The following is a 431-nucleotide window of genomic DNA, read 5'->3' as shown; positions in this document are numbered from 1 at the left end:
AAATCAGAGAAACGTGACAAAAACTCATAACCGCAGTAGTATGTATGGTAGTGTGGTGCCAAAATATTTTTTTTTTAAACGTGGTTGTGATGCACGTGAAAGCCATTAAGAATTAATTAACAATAGCAGAAAATTATACAACTTTAACCGCTGCTTCTGGATCAGTCCGGGTCACTGCTCACCCGGATTGTGACTAACTGTCTGATTTCAGATCAGTTCGTCACCAACCAGCACAGAGTTTTCCGGAGTGATCTGCCGCCACCTTGTGCCTGTCACGCAAAGGCTTTGTTCAGCAGTTCTTCACCGATCAGTTTAATTATTAGACTCATATGGGCACGACTGCCTGTCTGGGTGTGGGGGATTAATGTGAACGAATGGTAGTCAAGGTGGTTGTAATTCTCCCAGGTATAACCTTGTTAAAGAGCTCATAA

This window comes from Simochromis diagramma, unplaced genomic scaffold, assembly GCF_900408965.1.
Source record: "Simochromis diagramma unplaced genomic scaffold, fSimDia1.1 OVJJ01000321.1, whole genome shotgun sequence".
Taxonomy (NCBI): Eukaryota; Metazoa; Chordata; class Actinopteri; order Cichliformes; family Cichlidae; genus Simochromis; species Simochromis diagramma.
The sequence above is the reverse complement of the archived record's forward strand: the minus strand, read 5'-3'. Positions refer to the sequence as shown.